The sequence below is a fragment of the Protopterus annectens genome, chromosome 5.part0 (genome assembly GCF_019279795.1).
Source record: "Protopterus annectens isolate FY-2018-M chromosome 5.part0, PAN1.0, whole genome shotgun sequence".
NCBI lineage: Eukaryota > Metazoa > Chordata > Ceratodontiformes > Protopteridae > Protopterus > Protopterus annectens.
Window position 1 is genome coordinate 400,258,306 of NC_056735.1, and position 24,533 is coordinate 400,282,838.

General features: G+C 38.8%; 1 protein-coding gene across 3 annotated transcripts in view; it reads right to left on the minus strand.

Annotated features, from left to right (window-relative positions):
• Positions 1–24,533, minus strand: part of F5 (coagulation factor V) — a 1,256,984-nt gene that overhangs the window by 80,660 nt on the left and 1,151,791 nt on the right. The gene's annotated exons all lie outside the window — the stretch shown is intronic.

A 24,533-nucleotide genomic window follows, 5' to 3' on the forward strand; every position in this document is an offset into this window, starting at 1 on the left:
TCTTGGAGTTAGTATATATAATTAGCGGGGGGTGTGGGGGTGCAGACCCCCACAATAACAATTTTGAAGAATGGCATTTTCGACTTTTCAGCCATTCAAGATCTTGATTTTTCATTCATATAATAGGGACCCCCCCCCTGCAGGCCATTTTAAGCCTAGACAGTTTTTTTTTTCTTTTCAAATGAATCTCATTTGGTTAGAGACTGGTCTTACCCATCCCATGGTAATAATTATATACCACCCCTAATAAGAATAACTGGGATCATGTCATAGATAATTTGAGGTGATCCAGCATGGAATAAAGCATTTAGGAGCTGCTTTGATCCATAACTAGTACAGGGAGCAGTCCTGGGGTAAATTTTCTGTTTCCCATCTACACATCCAAGCTGCACTTTAATACGGACAGGGATGAACTTTGTTTTATGTGGATGGGGAGTCTGTTCTATAGCAGCAGTATCCTCTGCAAGATATACTTCTTCTTCCAAACAATTCTGTTGACATTGCAGAAGAGTTTTAGATCCCCAGACTAAGTATTTTTGATGCCATTTGACTTGCTACTGTGCAGTAATTCCATCAGTACTGGGTCAGAGGATGCCTTGTATGCCAGGCACAGGTCACCTCTTAGCAGTCTGTAGCATACTGAGTATACTGACGGGGTTTTGAGTTGATCCATTTAAGACATGTTGTTTAGGCCTTGCACCCTTTTATTAAGGTATCTCTGGGGGGGGGGGGTTCCAGTTGTTGTATGTGTCTGGATAGATGCATGTCAAAGGGGGCACTATACTCAATGACTGGTCTAATGAGGGTTGAGTAAAGGGGGACAATGGCAGCCCTAGATCTAGACACAGTACCCTTACTTATAAGCTGTGCAATATAGAAGGACTTTCTTACAACAATGGACACATTTTGGTCAAAAGTTAGTTTAACTAAACAATTGGGTCAACTCTTAGAGTCATACTGTCAATGTGGTAGTTCCCTGGGGTAGATCACTTCCCAAAGGATACAATAATGCATTTTTGGCAATTTGTTTCAGTCCTTGATTTTTGGCACCAGTTATTTATTTGGGACAAACCTTTTTGCAGGATGGCTAAGTCATTTGTCGATTCAATGACTGCTCCTAGCTTGAAGTGACCTGCAAACTTAGTCAGTCAGAGCGCTTTGATATTGGCTTTTACTTCAAAAAAGTAGAAGCCAAACAGGAGAGGTCCCAGCACAGAACTCTGGGGGACTCCACTGATGATTAGTCCCTTTGTGGAGGTAACTTCCTGTATTTTTGTTTGTAGTTTTATACTGTGTATAAGAATGCAGCATTTGTTTTCTTGTAGGCTACACAGTTTTCACAGTATTAATGCTTCTGTGAACAAATAGCTAAAACTCATAGCTGCTTCATTAACCAAACATTTATATAATGTATATCACAACTATACCTCCTGGAACACACTAGGGTCCTATGTACGGTCGTTCTCTCCCTACTAAACACAATAATTGGATGGTTGTCCATACTCTTTCTCATCTCTACATTAAAGACCAAACCCCAATTCCTTTGGTGAATTAAAAGAGTGCAAGATTACTCTGATGGATGTTTTTTGTATTTTTAGTTCCTTGTGCTTTTGCTGGTTCTTGGTTTTGTTGTTTGTTTTCTACACCTTGGAGGGATGGCTTTGCCTATTTTAATTCCACTCTACATGGAAGACGTAACTCTTCCAGATGAGCTTACAGTTTTGTTGCAACAGCTTGCAAAATATGCAACATCTCCAGAGCTGGATATGACGGATACTACAGTCAGGTTGTTGGAAGGAAAGAACATAATACAAATCACAATACACGAGGCTTCCAATTACCCTGAACCTAGTAGTGGACAATACAAAGACCGGTGATTGAATTACCAGTGAAGAGGCAGGCAGGGGGAGGACCAACAAACATTGACTGAATTTTTTTTATGGATGCTGTGGTCAACTTTGTTTGGCGGTGGATGTTTTTTTCAAGCTGTTTAACTTATCGAATGAAGAAATGTCAGTTGATGGATTGTTTTAAAAATGGGTTTAAGTTTATTCCCAGTTTTATGTTAAACATCGTGAATGCTTTAATTCAGCTGAAAATGTTTACTAGGAGTTTAAATATGAGAATATTCTTTGCAGACAAACTACTGCCCCCACCTTTCCTTCTTTAAAGTTAATTTGAAGAAGTGCATTTATACCTGCAATGAATCCCTGGGTAGCGGTCTTCGAAAGGATTTGCAAAGACCTGTTCCATAAATTTTCTACTACTAAATCTCAGAAGTCAGGAAATTTGACAATTAGTAAAAAGCAAAGTTTAAAGAAGCTTATGAAGAACAGAAATTTGCAGTTTATGAAACCAAACAAAGGGGGAGGGATGGCTGTTATTGATTCTATGCAGTATTCATGTAAAATGTTTCAGCTTCTTTCTGATGAGTATACCTATAGGAGAATAATGAGAAATGAGATTACCATCACTTACAATAAGATCAATTTTTATCTCAATAATTTGTTTTTTCGAGGTGTCCTAGATCCAGAAGATAGCCAGTACCTAAGGGTTCGCAAACTGGTTATTCCATCCTTATTTGGTAGCTTAAAAATTTGCAAATGCCAGAGCGACCCCCCCCCCCACATCGATGAGGCCAGTAAATCTAAAACTAAGCCTTTGGCTAAGTTTATAGATGCAAAATTTAAGTGTCTAGGCCACAGATTTTGAGGGACTGCTGGCATTTGCTAGAGAATTTAGGTGCCTTGAAAAATGATGAAGCTATATTATTTATTAAAGTAGATGTTGCAAATGTATTTTCAGTTATTCCTCATACTACTGAGATGGAGTGGCATGGGAGATTTTTAAGCCATTAGAGTACCCTCTCCAATCATGAAATTTTGTTGGTTGAAACTCTTTTAGAGTTAGAATTGAAGAATAATTACATTTTTTGGGAGTAGGCATTTCCACCAAACCTCTGGCATAGCAATGGGGGCAGCTTGCACTCCCGGTATATGCCAATGTGGTACTGGCGGTTTGGGAAGAGTTATATGTTTTCTCGTCTGAATTTTCTTCCCATATGTATGCGTATTACAGATTCCTGGACAATATACTAATTCTGTGGAAGGGGTCTGTTGAACAATGGAAACATTTTTTTTAATTAACTGGGAGGAATCCACCAGTTTTTTGTGATTCACTAGTTATACTGATTGATATAGGATTTTTTTGGATGTTACAATAGCAAAAGATTTAGTTACTAAAAGATTTACTTTTGCCATTTTAGGAAAGAATCAGTTTCTAATTACACTTCACCAGTTGTCATCCTCACCATCAAAAGAGGGAACCAGTGAAAGGGCAGATGGTGTGCTTTTCCTGATTAATGACAGACAAAATTTTTGAGGATGAACTATAACTTTTGTGCTCCTTATTTTTAGATAGAGGTTATCCTAGAGGTCTAATATATGATATTAAAGATGAAATTTTGGAAAAGCAACATATTACATTCACTCCTATCCTTAATAGAAGGAAGCACTACTGAGTATACAGACTAGGTATCATCTATGTTTGAACAAGGAAACAGTGATGTGGTACAGGACAAATGCACCTATACCCACACCAGTGCATCTTTTAATATTCCATTCAAGGTTTACGTCAATAGATACGTATGAAGCTTTAAAAAGGAATTTGGGTTTGGTCTTTAATATAGAGATGAGAAAGACTTAAGGCAACCATCCAATTATCATGTTTAGTAGGGGAGAAATCTGAAGACTCTGCTGGAAAATAATATACCTACGCAGAATGGTTGAGTTTAACAACAATCGAATGTTTACAGGTGGATAATGCAAACAATGCAGGATTATACATGAAGGACCATACATAACTGTAAAGGGGTATGATCGGACCCTAGCATGTCCTGGGAGGTGTATTTGTGACAAGATTGGATTAGTCTATCTTGCAAATTGTACAGTCTGTGAGGCACTTTATGTAGGCAAAACTAATAAAATGTTAAAAGAGAGGATTAGGGTGCACATTTATGACATAAAAAAGAATAACTGTAATAAACAAAATCACCCGAGTAAACCAGCCAGCAATGAATAAAATTCCAAGTAAAACAAAACACAGTATTGCAGCAGGAAGCACGGCACACATAAAATGTCCACAAAAACTCGTAGATAGATGAAATACTTTTAATAAAATATTTGCAAGTCGGATTCACACTGTGCTAAATACACTAGATGCTTTGTAGTACAGGTCGCCTTTACATTAAATGTATACCTTCTATTAAAATCTGGATACATGAAAGTGGTATCACTATCTATCAAACCACAAAAATGGCAGGAAACACATGGATATATCCCATATTGTTTATCACATACTACCTTACCTTTATCTGGGTAACACAACATCATTTTAAGCAATTTACAATTCCTATATCCAAACATGGGAGTGGTCCCTATGACTCTATTGATCTTATCATCCATCATTAAAAGGTGCCAATTATTCTGAAATACATTGTTGACTAAATCAACATTACTTGTATAGGCCACTGAAATTTTAACTCTTCCTGTAGAATCATGCAACCTTCAACCTCCTATAGCTGCAACTAAGTCATGGGGGGAAGAAAAATATGATTTAGCTCGCCAATTCCTCATAGAATCAACATCTGTCAAATTAGGGTTCAACTCACTATCCCTATAGCCTCTATACCTCAGATACTCTCTAAGTGTTTCACGACCACCCTTATAATCCAGGTCAATATTGTGTAACCTAGAAACTCTCATACCCTGACCTTTTATTATATTATTAAATACCCTTCTAGGGTGCATACTCTTTCTATGAAGTATTGAATTTCTATAGCACTTCTTTCTAAACAAATGGGTGGTCAGTGTATGGTCTGAACACTTATTTATTAATACATCAAGAAATTCTATAGATTTACATGACCATTTATACGTAAATCTCAGAAAGGCGTTAGATTCATGCAATTTCAAAACAAATTGCTGTAAATCCTCTAAGGTAGCTTCTTCTTCTTCTTTTGGCTTTTCCCGGTTAGGGGTCGCCACAGCAGATCTCCTGTCCACTCATGATTGGCAGTGGAGTTTTACAGTGCCGAGTTGCCAGCCTGGCGCCCAACCTTCCACAGAAGGCAAACACACACACACACACACTCACACTTAGGGCCAATTTAGAGTGTCCAATACACCTGCAGCATGTCTTTGGGATGTGGGAGGAAACTGGAGCACCCAGAGAAACCCAAGTGACCACAGGGAGGACATGCAGACTCCGCACAGAAGGCACCCCAGCTGAGGATTGAACCGGAGAACCTCTTGCTGTTAGGCGACAATGCTAACCACTGCACCACCGTGGCCACCCAAAATCCTCTAAGGTAGCTGCCCATAGCAACAAAACAACATCTACAAAGCAACGATAAAAAAGCACATGCTGTGAATATAGTTCCATTCTAAACACCTCCTCCAACTCTCACTGCACCATTACTGCATTGGCGTAACTATTCACACAACATGTCCCCATTGCTACACCATGCTTGTTTGTAATAGCAGTGATCAAACACAAATACATTGTTGTTGAGTACCACATCCATAAAAATCACAGACCAATTCTATCAACCTGTGTTCATATTCACTCTGATCATTCAGGTACCTATGTAAATATTCTACCCCTTCACTGTTAGGTATTGTTGTAAACAGAGATACCACATCCAGGGTAACTAACATATAATCATGCATTCGGTCATGCCTTTCCATGAATGCATATACAGCCTGTAAAAAATGTTTAGTGTCTCTTAGCACAGTCTGTGACTTATCTAAATTAAACCGTTACTTGATAAGAAGGGACTATCGAGATACAATTTGTTTTGCCAATCGGCTTGGTTCAATATATAAGGCACCATGTTTAGATGTAAAACTTTGACTGTAGCATATACATTGAAAAGGGAGTTTCTCCTTTAATATATGATGTTATCTGAAAAGCAATTGAAAGCAATTGATATATGTAAATGAAGACTGATGTAGAATATGCTACTGGTGAATTTGAATTGTTTTAATTGATCATATAAATATATAAAGTGTATAGCTGTGTGTTTTATTACTATTAGGGTCTGAAGAAGCCAATGTCTATTTGGTGAAAGCGCTTACTGACTTGCAAGTATTTTATTAAAAGTATTTCATCTATCTATGAGTTTCTGTGGACATTTTATGTATGCTGTGCTTCCTGCTGCAATACTGTGTTTTGTTATAAAAAAGAATAAGTTTACGAATACCTTAAACAGACACTGAAGTGATTGTGTTGCTTTTGAGATGTTTGTTTTTTTCTCAATTGATAGAGTACTAAAGGTGGACATGGGCAGTAACCTTGAGGTGTTATTAGAACACAGAGAATTGACTTGGCAGTTGAGATTGAATGCCACGTCCCCCCAAGTCTTAACAATAATGTTTCAGTTGTGAGTGCACTAAAATTAAAAGCAAATGTTTTAAGCATGCAATTTTTATTATTTATTTTTTGATTTGACATGTTATTAATGTGTAATTTTTGATAATGAGAATTAGAAATTTCAGGCAATCAGTTTTATTCCTGTGATATTTATAAATTACAAGCTTGCTATGATTATTTTATCACAATTTTTGTTGTATATTATGCACTTTTGTGATTACATACTTGTTTTATTTATGTTATATTATTATATCGTATTATTGTTACAGTGTTTTTAAAATTAGTTTAATAGTGATATACATATCAACTTTTAAAAATATCAGACTAGAAACTAATGACTGATTAATATTTCATGAGGAGGTATTAGTGATTGGTTACAATGTATATTTAAATAGATGGCATTAACTCTGATGAAGTCCACATAACTGGGACGAAAGCCCTATGTTAATGTTATTTGTTGGTGTTTTGTGAATTAAAGGAGTGGAAGACTACTCTGCTGGGTGTTTTTTTTTTTTTTTTTTTTTTTGTATTTTTAGTTCCTTGTGCTTTTGCTGGTTCTTGGTTTCAGTTTTTAAAAATGCTGTCATATTCTTAAGCTAGAATATATTTAAAGAGAAATATGCACATAATATACTCATAGAATATAATGACATATTCACTATTTCTAACAAATACAAAGGAGTATTAATCTTCCAGGACCTCAGAGATCTACACCAATTTCTGGACACATGGGTGGTTCTGGCCATGCCACCCACTATCTCTTTTAAGTGTCTCCTTATTTATCCACCTAGGCTCCATTCTGCTCTTGTCACCCTATCTATTCTACATGCATCACTTCATCTCTGTGAGCTGACATCATTAATTGTTATAGCTCATGCTACTGAAAATGGTAGAAAGATACCCTTTCTCTGTTCTTTCACCTAATTTTCATGGGAAGTTTTATTTCCATGTTAAACTTTTACTGTCCATCCCATGCACTGAAAACAAATCAACGAGAGACAGAGAGAGAGAACTTGCAATCACATATCCCCACAAGAAACATAACATTTTATCTCCTATGCATCAGAAAATTGATGTCTCTGGAATCTGATATTTATTGTGTAAGTGAAAAAGATATATTTTCCACTGGAAATCGCAGAACTGTTACTTACTGACAAGATAATTAAGGAGTGCATCTGTATATCAGTTCTGCATTTAAATCCAAGTAATTTGTTGAATAACTTGGTCCATTCTAACCACCTTGATCCAACTTAGCATAATTCAGATTCCATAAGACCAGTTTATCTAAATGTCCATAATTTGAGAAATAAATTCTTCATAATCCACACCTGGATGGATAGCTATAAACTTGACACACTTACCATTGCAGAAACATTGCTGTATCTACATATCAAGGACTATGAAGTAATATCACCAGCCTAAATCAAGCTTGGAAAAAGAACTGGAGGCATAGCTCACTGTACTTATTTTCCACTGGTCATGTGCCTCTGAGAAATAAATATCACCCAGTACACAGATAAATTCAATTGTCATCTCCACTATAGTCAGAATTATAAAGAGACTGAAAGATGAGTGTATTTACATTCCATCTAATGAGGGACTGGACTGTGTTGAAACTGTACTGAGATGGGTCACAAATGTCATCAGGCAAAAATTAGAACATCTAGGCAACTTTAGCATAAACTGAAAATACACTAAGGATTAATACACAGACATTCAAATGTAGAATTATTTAGCATGGCACAATTAATACTCTTAACAATTAGAAGTGACAGTCTTCTTTGTAGAAATGTATCAGCTGGATATTAGACTGCACTCCAGGCACATATAACACCGTGGTATAATTGAAGGTTTTATTTGTAATTACCTGCCTAGTTTTGCTATCTGGTGTACCAGCAGAGTCAATATACAGCACTAGTACACAGTAGCTAAAAATACAAGCAAAGAAATAACAGAAATTATTATTTCCATCTTCCTATTGACCTTAAAGCAGATAAACCAGATGAATGACTCCCCCTTCATCTGTCTTTAGATCTTATAAAAGTTGTTTTTAATAGCACCATCTTCATAACATTCAGTAGTGTGATCCATTTCTGGGGAAGGTGAGTAAAAACGAACGCAATTCCACGACAATCTGATAATATTAAATAAAAGACATCTGAGTGGGCTAGGCAATGGGCAATACTGCAATTTTAGGATGCCTCTTGATGTTGACTGCTACAGAAAATCTTCAATGAAGTCAAACTGAAGCTCATTCAGAGCAAGAAAAGAATAGTAACTCAAACAGCATTGACTACATCCAAGTTAACCCCGGCTCTTCTGCAACAAAAGCTCTGATCAAATCCTCTATTCCTACTCCAAGCCCACTGGATATCTCATATGAGGTTGCTTCTGACTTCAGTGAATACTTTGTTAGACATGCACACTGTCTGAAAAGCCAAATTCTGTTTTCCTTTAGTGACTCAGCTCCCAGAAAGCCACCCACCTTCCTTCCTTCAAACAATGAGCACTGGTCAAGTTAAAATACAGTCAAGAGTAAAGCCTTCCTTATTAGCAGCAGATGGCCTGCCACCAAAGCTCCTTATTTATTACATTCCAATAACCTTTAACATGAATCACTAGGTCTCATGTCCTGTTTATGTCAAAAAAGAGATGTACTCCACCACCATAAAAGTGGACCCTCTACTAAACTTACCAACTTTTGTACCATCACCATTCTCTAAACCTGTCCAAAGCACATGTGAAATGTGTTCCTAAACAGCTACTATTTCATTGTACTACTTACATTCTCCCTTCTAACAGTCAGCATAGATTCTGCCCTGGACACAGTACAGGGTCAGTGATACTGGTATTCACATTATTTGTTAAAAGCAAGCTTGATACAGGATCATATTCTTAGAGCTATACTGCAAACAAAACTGCCCTATATGAGCAACGCTATACAAGTTATTCAATACACCAATGATAGTATGCAAACTGCCTCTGCTTGGCTATCCTTGCTCGAAGTAACTTTCTAAAAATGGCTTTGATACAGCTCAGAGCTAGATTTTAGAATTTAATCCTACACTCAATGTAGACAAATTGCAAATTGATGGTATTCACTCTTGTTAACCCACAACCTTGTGCCATATTTGCCTTTAAAATACTAACCAAAGACTCACTCCTGGTAACTCACAAGCTTGTGCCACATCTGCCTCTTAAATACTGACCTAATACAGCTGTCATTTTGAAATATTTCCACCAGACTCCTTGGTGTTACTATTGATAATTAACCAAAAAGTCAGAATTTGCATTAACAAAGTAATACTCAAGGTCCGCAAAAATCTAGTTAAACAGTAAATCACTTTTCTTTGACTAAGCAAGGGTTGTTATTGCTTCGGCCTAACAGTAATGAGGTACCACGCATCATAAGCAATGACATGTTTTGGCCATTCTTTAAATTCTGTTATAGCCCTAAAGGTGTTTAAAAAACACTTGGTATTCATACATGAAATCTTCTTGTACAGTTGAATAAACTACTACCATCCTGCACCTTTTTTAGTGGAAATTGCATTGTCATTGGTATAGTTTATCAGTTTATTCTTGTCTTTTCTCTCTTCCGACAACAGAGAATATTGAAAACAACTAGATTTTTTTTACTTATTACTAGAGCGTTGTCGCCTCACAGTCAGACACTGTCCGGTTCGATTCTCAGTTAGAGCGTCTTCTGCGTGGAGACATGCGTGAATGGGCATACCTTCGTTGAAGGTTGTGCGTCAGGGCTTGTAACTCGGCACATAAAAATCAACTACCAATCATTAGTGGACCAGAGTTCCGCTGTGGCGACCCCTAACCGGGAAAAGCCGAAAGACACAACAACAACTAGAGTAGAGGATGACAAACCAAATATCTGTTATGCATACCTTGTTGCTAGTCCTGCAATGACTTTTGTAACAGAAGTTCCCAGTTACTAATATGCAAGTCTTATTATAAATGCCGACCAACTGAAAAATGCGCCTTTTCTGCTGAAGCTGTGTGACATGCTATCATAAGCAACCCTGTCTGGCAATTTAGTAGGTAGGGTTAGTGCTGCTAATGAGCTTTGTCCTACAGTTCTGAGTTTCATTCTCTACTTGCAAATCATAAATCTGCAAAGATGCAACTATACAGTGCTCCTTGGCTAGCCATTAAAACAGTCACTTGGGAATAGAAAACTTGCAAAGTTAACAAATGATGAAAACTGGAACACAAAATGAAAAGGCAGCCAATAAAGAAGTAGACTCCACAGCTTACAAAGCAAGGTTTAATAACTGTGCGGTCCGTTCAACTCAGTACAGCACCACAAAATTGAATAAAAACAGCCAAGTATTGCACACAAAAACCAGTAGTTGTAATAAAATCCACAAGGTACAAAATTCAAGGTTAAGCGCTTTCACCTAACAAAGTGTCAGGCTTCTTCAGAACAATTTTAACAAATGATAAATGATGAAAACTAACTAAAGGGGTCATAAGCATCTGAAAAAGAAAAAAGTGTTTGAGAGCAAATATTAAAACATTATGCAACATTAAATCATGAGTCACATATGATGAAAGTCTATTGTAGGTAACTATTTCCTTGGAAACATAACATTTTACAGTTCATATGGAAAAGGGATCTATATCATCTTGTGCAGCTACACTATCCTATGTTATGAAAATGTGATGTTAAATGAGCGGACATGTTTTCCACTTGTGTATGGAACCCTATAAAATAATATAGGGATGTTTAAAATAATACTAGTACATGAGGCAATAGAGAGTCACTAGCAAGTTTATTGTAAAAATAAAATGAGTCAATACCAAGGTATCTGTTATATATAAACTTTGGTCTTCTAGTCAGAAATTATAACACAGTACAATTGTCTACAAAAATGAGTGAAGAACATCAGTGCTAGAGGCATCAGTGTCCTTGACTATAGCTAAGAACAATTAATGTAATTTGTTTAAGTAGGTCAAGTGTACGACAATTATGTTCCTCCAGCTTTTTTTAGAAGGTTGTTAAGGTTACCAGCACTGTAGAAATACTCAGCTTGTTTGCTGACAAGTACATTGTTCTGTTTCGGGGTGATACCCTAGAATTGTTCAAAGTGGTTTTGTGTGGTCCCCCAAAATGTACCGACTGTTTTAATGAAGAAACCATCCAGGGCATTCTGTCATCCCTAAATTCCAGCAAGGGTCTTGGTGTAGGTTTGGTTAGCAACTTGCATTTAAAAGAAGTAGAGTTGTATGGTTCACTAACACTGGTTTTTTAAGAAATCCTTTGACTTAAGTGCCACTGAACTGGCAAAATGCAATTACTAAGCCCATATATAAGAGTAACAAAAATCTTAGATTTGTAAACAATTGCAGGCCTATACTACCAAATATTCAAAAAGTTATGGAATGTTAAGAGTGAACTTAGTGAAGAAGAATATATTTCCATATACTTACAAGAAAGATATTTCAAATAACTTGTAATTTATGCTTTTACAGTATAGTGATTCAGACAACTGAGTCAGATCTGCAGCCTTACATAATATATGCAGTCTTCTCTAACATATTTAACTTACCTGACCACAGATTACTAATTAGCAAACCAAATAAGACAGGCCTTCTAAACAAATTGTTGGCTGGGTGACTTTGTGGTTTAACATTAGGGAAGAGTTTTTGGAATATAATCAGGAAAAATATAAATGGTATAAACTCAGTTAGGAAGCTCCAGGGGTCAGTACTTGGTTGATAGTTACTTAGTATATATAATTTAAGCTCCCTATCAAATAAGTCTGTTTTGCACACATCATATGGTTATGTTTCAAATTAGACCATATAATAACTATTTCAGGGGAGGCCAGCACAATGGCATGGGGACATAAAGTCCTCACTATGGCTCAGGTGACACAGGTTCAATTAACGGTTCAAGCATCTGAAGCACTGGCAGTGAGGGATAGGCCTGCCCAACCCAGGACAGGAGGGCTTTAGTCTAGGTCTTCTCAGAGGGGAGGCATGGTTTGTACAGGAACATAGCCCTTTGGTTTAACAGGCAAATGAAGGGGAGGTGGGATACCAAGGGGTAAGTCATAAATTAAAAAAAAAAAAAAAATCTGTTACTGGAAGCAGTCAAAGGCACAAACCCCAGGATGCCCTTAGGTTCTGTATTAGCATAGCCTTATAAAAAGATAGTCTGGGGCAGTACGAGAGGCTAGAAGACCTGGTGTTAGATGGGTGCACTGGGGTAGCCAGAAGGAATGAATCAAAAGAGAAACAAAAAAAGGTACTTCAGGGATACAGGACTTCTTCAGATACATCTTCTTGTTTGGCTTGCGTGCAAAATTTTCCTCAATAGTAAAACGATGTAAATATTGGTATACGTCTTATCTTATGTTACATCTTATCATACAGACTAAAGTACTCACATAGGGCACATTGGAGTCTTAAAACCTCCAGCTAATTTAAAGGTTATTTACCTCTGATGTGTGTGAGACAGATTTACTGAGTAGGGGGTAATATATAGTTTGTTATGCTGAACTGTAGTTTTAGGACACTCAAGACAATCTTAGTCCTCAGGTAACTCGACTCTGGATCTAGCAGTTACAATATACATATACATACATATACAGATAGACAGACAGACAGATAGATAGATACATAGATAGACAGATAGATAGATAGATAGATACAGACTAGATATATGCACACAATGTTTGCATGACCTTGTACTGAGCTAGATCACATGAATATAAAGAAATCACCTTAATAAAGACTCAAACAGGAATAAAGTTTTATTTATTAATGGATAGATTACATATTTATCTATCTACAGATAGAGATTCATACACAGACACACATATGCACACACACACATCATCATCTTTCGGCTGTTTCCGTTAGGGGTTGCCACAGCGTATCATCTGTTTCCATTTCTTCCTTTCCTCTGCATCTTGCTCTGTCACACCAACCACCTGCATGTCCTCTCTCATCACATCCATAAACCTTATCCTAGGCCTTCCTCTTTTCCTGTTACCTGGTAGCTTCATCCTTAGCATCTTTTTCCCAATATACTCAGCATCCCTCCTCAGCACATGTCCAAACCAACATAATCTTGCCTCTCTGGCTTTGTTTCCAAACCTTCCAACCTGGGCTGACCCTCTAATATACTTATTCCTAATTCTGTCCACCCTCATCACACCCAGTGCAAATCTTAACATCTTTAATTCTGCCACATGCAGCTCTAACTCCTGCCTTTTTGTCAATGCCACTGTCTCCAACCCATATAACATAGCTGGTCTCAGTACCCTCTTGTAGACCTTCCCTTTCACTCTTACTGGTACTCGTCTGTCACAAATCACTCCTGACACTCTTCTCCACCCAATCCATCCTGCCTGTACTCCCTTCTTCACCTCTCTTCCACACTCACCATTACTCTGTACTATTGATCCCAAGTATTTAAACTCATCCACGTTCATCACCTCTACTCCTTGCATCCTCACCATTCCTCTATCCTCCCTCTCATTCACACACATATATAAATGTAAAATAAAAAAATATATACATTTATGTTTATTTCAAACAAGTACATATATATATATATATATATATATATATATATACACATTGGTCTAGAGACAGTCTAAACTGCTTGCAGTCAATATGAAAATAGTCAACAAAAAAGGTCTAAACCAGATAATATCGAGAAAATATTACGCCAGTGAGGGGTATACACCCTTTCTGCACTGTATATTTAATTAGCAGGGAGTATTTTTTGATGTGTTTAGTTTCTGTTAACTTTTTTGGTTTAGACCTTTTTTTGTAGACCTTGAGTTTAGACTAATGTCATTATATATGTATGTAGATATAAATTTATATAGATATGGTTATAGTTTGCTTGACTGAATATTTTTTTATCGAACTGTTAAATGAGTTAGTTTTTTAACCACTTCACAATTAAATGAATATGCAGGGATGTACTTGGTACAAGAACATGTGACAGTGGGGTTTAGTGCGTTTTCCCTTTTCCCTACCCTTGGTAGATATAAGTAGCAGGGGGTATGGGTGGTGCAGGGGGTTTGCCCTTGCAAAAGAAGCTTTTAGGGTTTTTTTGCACCTTCACTTGAATGAGTGGATTTTTTTTTTCTGATGATCTGAGTGTCAGCTATGCTATTCTTTGAAGTTTTGTAATATATTCACACACAAACCCTAAATGTAGCTGGCTAAACCAGTATTCTGTGCCAGTCCCAAAAACAGTGCCTCACCCCTCAGCTCTTCATGTGAAGAGTGAAAAAGAAAAAGGAATTCTGCCAAACTTGCAGGATGCTTCCTGCAGGCAGTACTCAATCTGTGCCACTACCTCCAAGTTCTTCAAGTGAAACAATCTGCTCCTTTTACCGATTCACTAACCAAATGGCCAGATGCACGACATGCCCCCCTCCATCCCTTCTGCCCCAGGCATTCATGTCCTGTTTCAGTGCCCTGCTCCCAACCATCCTTCTTTAAATGAGAGTAACAAAAAAAATAAATAAATAAAACTTGTCTTCTGATCTTGTCATTTTCATTTGTTCCTCACCTGAAGGGTCTTGGATCCAACCTGGGCAGCTTTTACTAGATTCACAGATCCAACTCTGAAGCTCCTCCCTTAACCATAATGCCTCACTAACCTAATATACCTCAGATCTTGTTTGCTGCCATATTGCTCAGATGCAAATTGGCTTCTCTTAAATTTTCAGGCATTTTTGCAGTATTTAAAGGTTGTAAGTTTTCTCCTTTTGGATTACTTTTAACTTTCTTTCACCTCCCTCCCTTGCTTTCTGTGCAGTTTTTGGGTTCAGTACATCAGGCTCTGCTTTTTCCTACGCTTCTGCAGTTTAGGTACTCTATTGAGTACCATTGTTGGTACTCTTGTTTCTTTTCTTTTACTACCTTCCTTTACCTACCCTCTAGAAGGTATTTCTTTGTACCATTGTTTGTACTTCCTGTACTGTACATAAATTTAAAAAAAAATCTTTTGCTACAGTTATCTTATAAACTTCTCTCCTTTATCTTCTTAAAAGTGGCAGATAAACCAAATGATTTAAAAAATGCACTTACTGTGGACATAAGATTCCCAATTTTGATGCCCACAGGGAGTGTGTTTATTGTTTAGGTGCCGCCCATTTAGATACTGATTGTTCTATCTGTGTGGATTTTAATACCTGAGCTCTTAGTGACTGGAGAAATAAACCAGTGCTAAAGAGTCTTCTCCATTCTACTTCATCTTCTTTAGCTACAGGGTCTCAAACCCCCTCAAAGAGGTCTGAAAAAGAGAAGTCTGAATCAACTCTGATGAATAAGGACCCTAAAAAGAGGTCTCCGAACTGTTCAGCAATGTCAGCTCGACTTCTGAGCCTCCTGCAAAAATTTCAAAAAAGTTGGACCCAACACCCTCAGATCTTATCTCTTCAAAGCCTAGACTGCCTCAGATCCAGTAATCATGGATCTTGCCAGAGCTGATCTCTCTTCTACTCCACTTGCCTTTACTCTAGGAGACTCCAAGGAGACACGCCAAGCCACCATCCACCAGCTCCTCCCTTAGGTCCTCCAGGAGCTTATCTGAAGCAGAGGTGGATGGGATGATGAGGAAATTCCTCAGAGCTCATATCCAGATGGGGTAATCCCATCTCCATCTCCCATTGGACTTGTGAGCCTGCCCTCCACTGCACCTCAACTGATATTTGCTTCTCCAATTCATCCTGTGGTTTTGGGGCCCTCTGATCTGAGATCCTTGAGGGTGTCCTCATTGGATTTGAAGACAGGTCATTCTTTTTCTCTGACCCTGTTCCTGAGTCACCCAGTTCTGATGCTTGGAGCAGGAGGACTCTCAGAGCCAAAGCATCAGTGCTGGCTCTGGGGGGGGGGGGGGGGCATTGGAGTCAACTCCAAAGTTATCAGATCTGTCAAGTGCTTTGGTACTGGACAACTTAAGTCTAACTCCCTCTTTGGGACAGGGGTCTGGGGGGATTCAGGACTCATCAGCACAGTGGTCTTTGGCTCTGGTGCTGTCAGCTTCTGCTTCTCCTAGACCCTCTGCCTTTCAGAGAGGGTTTTCTCTCTGCCTAGAGAGAGGACATCCTTGCCCCCTTCAGATCCTATTTCTCTTCCACCATTGGGTATGAGATCTGAGCCTCTTACTTCTATCCCACTGGGACAGCCTACCTGAACAAGCCTCTAATCAGTCCCTTGAGACTCCCCTGAGATCCTTGAGGATCAAAAGACCATTCCACTAATGAGGTCTCTAGGAAGAGAATGTGTAAAAGTAAACACTTGGATTCCCCCCAGGAATCTCTCACTGAGAACACTGACTTCAGTGAGGGGGAAGGGTTCCCCCTAGATCTCCACCCAAGGAAGTCTCTTTTGGAGAAATACTGGAACTTCTACAGTAAAAAGGTGGATGGTCTTCTGACTCTATTTCCCAGGAGGAGATGGTGGTTCAGGTCTGGGTCAGCTACACCCTGGTTGACCTCTCCAGCCGATGAGCTTATAGACCTTCATTCATGCTGTGCATGGAAGGAGCCAGATATTGTGGAGCCTATCCCCAAGTGACCAGACAGATTTTTAGCCCCCCAAAAGATAGTGCACATTGGAACAAGGCAGGTCCCAGTAGATGCCATGGTTACGGCAGTAGTCACTAAAAAAGACCTCACAGAGCAGACCTGATCTGTCCATCCCCTAACAAGCAGTCTAGGCTTTTGGAATAATTTGGAAAGCACATCTATGCCTCAGCTACCTTTGCCCTGTGGTCGGTGAATTATTTGGGACACTTTACAGGGCTACAAAGAGATTTGATAAAAGAGCTCTCAAAATCTCTTTCTGGGCCCATGTTTGTGGAGGACCAGAATAAGATTTCTTCACAACTGGCCACCCTTCAGTCAATATCTAAAGTATCCATGAAGCTGATTTCCCATGCAGCAGAGGGTACCTGAAAGCTGATGGGTTCAGGCACTGCCACCAGGATACATGCCTGAATGCTCTTGAGTGATTTTGCAGAGCCCTTTGAGTCTTTGTTCATCAGTGCTGCTTTTGATGAATAATCTCTGCTCACCCCAAAGGTGAAGGAACACTTTCCAGAAGTGATCAAGATGGAAAGACCCTGTCTGCCACTGGAATCCAATTTTCTACTCCTCAGAGATTCTTTTCATGGAATCAACGAGGAGGTAGAAAAATGTGGTTTCCTAAGTCCCAATGTCCTTTTGAAGACTCGTAGGGAGATTGTTTACCCCGACCCTGAGACACATGGAACTCTAATGGAATACACCACCTTCACAACAGAGGTGGCCTGAAGAACCAGACTTTCAGGGATTCTTTCTTGGATAAACCCTACCATTGCTTCTAAAAGGTTGCCAAGCTGCTTTTCTCTGGAGGCAGTTGGGGCACTTGTCTCTGCACCTAGAAGCCTAGGTGTCCATCACAACAGATATTTGGGTACAGAGGATCATATCCAGAGGTTATTTCATACCATTTTCCCAAATTCCTCCCATAAAAATAAGGATGATTCCTGATGTTCCACCCAATCTGAGGGGGACAGCAGTCCTGGAAATAAGAAAGCTGCTAGAAAAAAAGAGTTATCTAAGAAGTCCCGCCCCTCAAGACCAGACAGGATCCATAATTTATACAGGACCTCAGCAAATTAAACCAGCACATGAAATACTAAAAGTTCTGGATGGTCACGGTTCAGTCCATTTTGCTCCTGTTGTGAAAAGATGACTGGATGTGCTCGGTATATCTTCAGGATGCATACTACCACATCAAAATCAACAGGCACTCTAGAATATATTTGCGCATCTGTCTGGGAGACAGTAATTACCAGTTCAGAGCACTGTTCTTTGGCCTCACCACAGCCCTCGGGTTGTTCACCAAATGGTAGCAGCTCACCTACGATGGCTAGAATTGTGGGTGTTTCCATATCAAGATGACTGGTTCCTGACTGCTCCAACTAGGCATCTACATTTACAAACCAGGGACTACTTTTTTCAGTTATGTCACCATCTGGGCATAACAGTCAACTACAAGTCACAACTCATTCCTACACAGAATCTGGAGTGGAGTTCATAGGTGCTTGTCTAGACATGGTCAATCAGAGAGCATCTCTTCCTCCAACAAGAGTACAAACCTTCAGATCCCAGGTAAGGGAAGTGATCTCACATTCCTCTCCTCCTGCACGACTAGTCTTGCAAACCTTAGGGTCCATGGTAGCAGTGAGATAACTCTAAGTTCCATTGGCCAGATTTCATATGCAGATTCTTCAGTGAATTGTGTCAGTTCAGTGGTCTGTTCTTCAACAGCCCTTATACACGCCAGTCAGGATTATGCAAGTTTGCAAGGAACACCTTCTTTGATGTATCAATTCAAATGAAGTTTATCAAGGCCATCCATTTATTTTACCTCTACCACTAGCCACAGTAACCACGGATGCTTCCCATTTGGGGTGGAGGGGTATTTCTTGGGAAGGACAATCTCAGGTACATGGTGCCCTCAAGAGGCCAATTCACATATCAATGTCCTGGAGATGAGAGCCATCCTCATACCATTGCAGGCTTTTCAAGATGCTGTCCTCTCCGAGATGATTGCAATCCAATCGGACGATATGTCTGTGGTCTAGTACATCAACAAACAAGGGGGAACATGATTTTATCCACTTTGTAGTTAGGCAATGAGAGTGTGGCAATGGGCAATCTCTTCTTGTTGCTTTCTCATTACAATGCATATACCATGGAAAGCCATTGTGCTTGCAGATAAACTAAGCAGGTCCACTCTGATGCTTCGCAAGTGGACTCTCAGTTTCAAAGTGGTGGAGAGAATTTTCTATCAATGGGGTCAGCCATGCTCCAATCTCTTTGCTTCCCCCCTCAATAACAAATGCAGTGGGTTCTTTGCCCTAATCCCCCCTCTAGGGGGGAGTCACCAAGAGGTGCTCTAGTTCACAATTCGTCCTCTTGTCTCCTCTGTGCTTATCTCCCATACCTCTACTCCACAAATGTCTAGACAAAGCTTACCAGTTGAAGAGCACATTTACCCTCATTGCACCTTTTTGGCCTCATCAAATCTGGTTTCCCTTCCCGTGGCTTCATCCTCTGTATTCCCCCTGGATACTGGACTCCAGTCCAGACCTCTTGTCTCATCCGATGGAGGTAACTCATCCGGACATAATAGGCCTCAAGTTAACTGCATGGTTTCTCCAGTTCCTTTGATGGCTAGAAAACCCATGCTTTCCTTCCCAGTCTAACATGTCTCTACTATCAAAATGCAACTGGCTGTCATTTCCAATATTCATTCAGGCAAAAATCATGCTTCTCTGGCTTTTTCTAAGCTATGCAAAACTTTTCTGAAAGGCACCTTTTTACTTAGGCCCCCAGCCAAGGACCCTGTTCCTCAAAGGGACTTAGCTATCTTATTCAAAGTCTGACTCAAACCCATTTGAACCTTCCACCAAGTCAGACATAAAACTTTTATCCTGGACGACCTTTTTTCCTAGTTGCCATTATATCAGCTAGACGAATATCTGAACACTACACCCTATCTTCCAAGTCTCCATTCTTGATCTTTCATAAGAATATAGTGTCGTTACATACTAATCCATCTTTTTTTTACCTACAGTGGCTTCTCAGTCAATCACTAATCAGGTCATTAACTTCCTAAAATTTTCCAATAAAAGTGAATACATACTGCAGCTTTTGGATGTACACAGGCAACTTTGTTTTTATCTTCATCAAACCAAATATTTCAGAAACTCTGACTAATTGTTTGTATCCTTTTCTCATAACATATCCTTGTCTATAAAAAGAGAGGTTTGTCTTTGCCTAAGCTGCCAAGAACATATTCAATGAGGTCTATGGAGACCTTTCAGCTTTTTGGCCAACAGTCTCGATAAATGACATTTGTGCAGCTGCCACTTGGTTCAGTGCTCATACCTTTATAGCTCATTACAAACTGGATGTGATTTCTAGGGACAAAGCTGCTTTTGGCCCCGCAGTAGTCCGAAATATCCTTTCATGAGGACCACCCAAGTCTCATCTAGCTGGGGACTCTGTCCAATCAGTTGAGGAATGAATGAAAATGACAACATCAGATAAAAAAGTTATGTGCTCACCATAACAATGTATCTGTGTTGTCAATTTTCATTCTTCCTCAACTTTTAGCCCTCTTAACCCCCTTACCTTCCTGGAAAGCACCTAAGGGATTTTTCTTGGGAACCTATCATTACTTGTTTCCACTCCAGTTTAATTTCTGATGTTTTTTTTCTATTGATTCTGTATAACATAAACCATTATTACCTGGGGGCAGTAAACCTGGTCTGAGGTATATCTGGCATTATGGGTAAAGGAGGAGCTCGAGAATTGGATCTATGTATCTAGTAAAAGTAGCTGAGCCAGATCTGAGGTCGTATCTCAGACCCATCAGTTGAAAATGGACAACACAGATGCATCACTGTGGTGAGTACATAACTTCTGTTTTTAAACTGTAGCAAGCAGTTGATAAAGTTTATATCCTGCAAAGAGTACTACAGCACTTGGGTTTATTAGGAAAAAAAAAGATTTTTTTTAAAATTTAAACTGTGGCAAACTGTTTGTTATAAATGTAGCAAGCAGTTGCTACAGTTTATACCCTGCACAGACAGCTAGGATGCGCAAGTTTAAAAAAAATTCTCTTTTAAACCTTTTACTACAAATTTAGCAAACAATTGCTAACAGTTTATATCCTGCTTGGAACACTACAGCACTCAGGTTTTATTAAAAAAAAAAAAGAAAAAAGGATTTTTCGTTTATTATTATTATTATTTTTTACATTTAACTGTAGCAAACTGCTTGCTGCATTCTACAGTTAAACCACACAAAGAGCACTATAGTTCTCAGGTGTGACTGCAAATGTAACACTGGCTTTTAAAAGTCAGTATTGCATGAAGCACAATAAGGATGATGTATGAATGATCAGATAGCACCCTATAACACTTTCCATCCAAGGCATTTGCCCCTTTCATCTCACCATAGCTATGCTACTGACACACACACACACACACACACACACACACACACACACACACACACACACACACACACGTATTTATATATTTTTTAATATTCTTTTCACTCACCCTTCCAGTGAGTCTGAGCTCATGAAGGCTGCTTGATTCCTGCCATCCACAAGGCCATCAGCTTTCGTTTCTGCCAATTGCCCATGGAAAGGCTTGTCAGTCCCATCCAGCAGACTTTCTCTATTGGAAAACTCAGGTTCACAGGACAGATCCTGTATCACCAATGGATTATCCTCTAAAACTGATTGCTCACTGAATGGCTTGCCACTTGCCCCCCCACTGGAAACCTCCTGATTTGTCCAAAGGTCTACAAGGATGCTCTCATTAATATGGACAGGCTGGTAATTCTATTATGCCTTAACCCCACATTCAGCTGGCTAACTTGTGGGCCTACACCACTGTGGGAACATTCTACACCTTATTCGTGTGCAAATATGCAACCACACACGTGCTAACAGAGGCTGCCATCACCAGCTTAGCAGTGCAAAGCTCATTTCCTTGGTCTGGCTGTTGTCAGTGCTGCACAACCCTCTGCTTGCATGGTGAGGATCAAAAAATCCAAACCACCTCTCCCTCTGCCCACCAGGATAGGTGTGCCAGCATCACTCATCCATTCTTATCCCCACTACTCTAACTTGGATCACCGGCAACCTAGTCAGGGCTTTATCATCCTATGCCACAGATCTAAGCAACTAAGATGATAATGTTTCTGAGAGGCTCTGAGAATTCAGTCCTTATCTTGAGTACTTGTACTGTTGCAGGTTTATTACTATGGCTTAGAGAATAAGTAAACTGTACATTAAACCCTGAGTGGAGAACAAAAATACTTCAGTAAGGTGTTAATGTACAGCTGATGCCCACTGAAAAACAAGTCTTCCACTTCACGGCAGCATATTAAGCTGCCGTGAAGGTCAGATAGTTAAAAATTAAACAGCCACCATTTTTTATGTTTGATAAACAGCGCTTCACTGTATAGCAAGAATAAAATTAAAAGAAAAGCTAAATATAAGGAAAAAAAAAAGAAAACGGTATGTGTGTGTGTTTTCATTTGTGAGTGAATGACAGCGAGTGAGAATGAGAGATAGCTAGATGAGAATACTGACTGCAATAGGCAGTCCAATAGCATCACTTTGTTAAACATTAAGAGTTAAGAAACTCTTTATTACACAATGATTGGCCATTAACATTTGAAAATGAGCATACTGACTGGTCAGCCCAACCAGCATGCCCGTTGTAAATTGAGCATATACCAATAGAAAAAAGTCCGGTTGCTTGGACTTTCTTTCCAGTCTTCTTCTCTTTAAAAAAAAAAAAAACAAACAAGACAATAAACTTACATAAAAAATTCCACCAGGATAATGCAACTTCCTCACAGTGATAAATGAATACCATTGGTTATTGACATAAACCATGACTTGAAGGAAAATAAATTCTAAAACACAATTTATTCAGATTGCTGTCATGAAGACATAAACTTAGAGCTTTCATCCCTAACAATAATGGGACTACTTCAGAGTTCTCTCTCAATAATTTTACAGATAATTGCACTGAAAACATTTTTTAACTACAGTAGTTCAGTTAGCATATCTTTAATCTAAAATTAACAACACTGACAGTTTTCAGCTTCATTGTAGTGAGCTTATTGTATCGTTATACTACCTTGAGTTTCTGATCAATCACAAATTTATTCTTAAGGTGTTTTCTCTCTCTCTCTCTCTCTCTCTCTTTTTAAGCAGAGGAAGTTTGTCAGGGAATATGTGGAATCCTATACACTCACCTTCAAGGTAAGCAGTAACTTGAGACTTAAGAAGTTTAGCCGAAGGATGGCCCAGGCAGAGACTGGTCAGCATTCTGCATTTGAAATGGTAAAGCAATGGTGCTCCATATTGCTATATAGCAGGGTGAATCCGAGCATGTAACTTTCAGCACTGTATGGCGTAGCAGTATTTTGTGCAGAAAAAGAGGCAATGATAGGCAAGCAGTATTCCAGTTTCATTACTAGCATATTGATTGCTATTGCATGACAAGCCCAAATGGACGTAAATGAGAAACCTTTGAAGATATCTTGACTTGACTCACAATCCTAGATGTCAGCTGATCAGTGTGAGTGTTAAAGGATAGAGTTTGATTAAGTAGTAAAACTAAATATTTTTGTTTAGAGGTGAAAACAAGTAATGAGCCTAGTTCTGAGAAAAGCAGTTGAGTATATCAGCATTCTATTCACTTTGAGATGCACTAGGCATTACAGAAACTCTTCCAGCTGCTGGAAATGAACACAGGAATTTTCTTGGTTTACTCAGTTTTCTTCTGTTCTTGGTTCATTGAATAAACTTACATATCCGGACACTTCAGAAGTATAAGAGATGGGGCAAGGAAAATACAAGGATAATCAAGTATGTTATGCAAAACTAGGACTGATTATCCTTGTATTTTCTATAGTCTATCACTCTCGTAAGTCTGAAGAGTTCCAGATTTCATTTTTTTTTATTATTAAAAAAAAAAAAAGCAATGGAGATCTTCCTTTCTCTGTTGCTTCCTTTACCCAGCACTGATGTACTGCTTAAGCATGTGAATGCAAGTCCTATTCGCATGCACAGTACATCAGGAACCCCCCATGATATCAGGGGAAAAACATGGAAGAGCAGCACAGTGTCTTTATAGCAGGACATTATTTAACAAACGTAACTAACTTTTTTCTTAAATAATGTCATTGTATAAAAGCAATAACCCACGGCTAGATTTACCCATGGTTGACTGTGGTCACTTGAGCTTTGCCATTAGACTTCTAAACTCACACTGACTCCACACCATGTTGAACTCTGAACTCCGAAAAAGGCTGCTGAAAATTCCTATGACAATACCTTATTTTTTTTGTGCAATAATATTTCTTTGCAATAACACCAGCGAGATTATTAAATTCATATTTTTGTGCACTAATCAAATCTGTAAAGCAACTGTGCAATACAGACTATCATGGATAAAGTCTCTTGTATGTGCAATCAATATGTATAGTAGTTAGAATTTAAGAAAATAATGTGTGTCATGT